At 30.7% G+C, this 1,062-nt stretch overlaps 1 non-coding gene across 1 annotated transcript; it reads right to left on the reverse strand.

Moving 5' to 3' along the window:
- Positions 1–990: 990 nt before the first annotated feature.
- On the reverse strand, positions 991–1,062 carry Trnap-agg (transfer RNA proline (anticodon AGG)). Its single transcript has one exon. It is a non-coding gene; the product is annotated as a tRNA-Pro (tRNA).

A 1,062-nucleotide genomic window follows, 5' to 3' on the forward strand; every position in this document is an offset into this window, starting at 1 on the left:
AATATTTTTGTTGTTATTTCTGTCTGTATAATTTTGAGCATGATAACTCAAAAACATTTTGAGCTAGCTGGCTGAAATTTGGTATATGAAATCATTACTAAATTTGTAAATACCTTGCAAATTTTGAACGAAATACAGTCAGTTACAATCTGGTTAAATCTATGAGTGAACACGATAATTACAAAGCGCAAAGATCTAGGCAAATGAAATTTGGTACACTGGTTTAGCATCTAAAATGTAAATATTTATAAATGTTGAATAAAATCTATCAAACGGTTCAGTCTGTCTGTACTTGAACATGTTTGCAGTTCAGCATAATTAATAAACGCCGTGAATTAAATCAATGAAATTTTATGTTATTTGTGACAGCATCTATAGTTTCTGTAAAATTTTAGTTTCAATCGGCTAGCAAAAAGGTTTTCAAAATATATATTCTCAAAACAGATTCAGTAAAAATTTTAGGCTCGTGCTAAAGATTTATATTTCTACCCAATATGATGCAAGGTATTCGCAGTCTTACCTAAGGTCCAAAATTGTTTTTCTGAATATAAAATATGTATATATGTTTTAATTTTAAATAATATGTGATATTTTCTACATCATTTATTTAATGACGACCAATAGATATAGAAACAAGACCAAAAGATTTTATTTACATGTTGTAATTCCAACAGACGACATCACGGAAGATATACATTCATATTCTAAACAAATAAATTCAATTTTTTTTCGGAGAAATATCTTTTTCGGTTTCTGGTGGCCTCTTTACTGCCGATTAAGGAAAATTCCGCTGTATTTATTTTTTTAAGTATACGAGGAACAACTAAAATAATACGAAACAAGATTCAATAAGAAACACCCCCCCCCAAAAAAAAAATGAAAAGCTCCAATTGTAAATTAATCCATTTTTTTTTTTAATGTCTGGCAACCAAAGACAATAGTTCCAATAACATCCTCATACTATTTTTAAGGCAAAAAAGCAACTATCGTGGGTTCGGCCGGGATTTGAACCCGGGACTTCTCGCACCCTAAGCGAGAATCATACCCCTAGACCACCGAACC

Source organism: Argiope bruennichi, chromosome 6, assembly GCF_947563725.1.
Source record: "Argiope bruennichi chromosome 6, qqArgBrue1.1, whole genome shotgun sequence".
NCBI classification, from domain to species: Eukaryota; Metazoa; Arthropoda; class Arachnida; order Araneae; family Araneidae; genus Argiope; species Argiope bruennichi.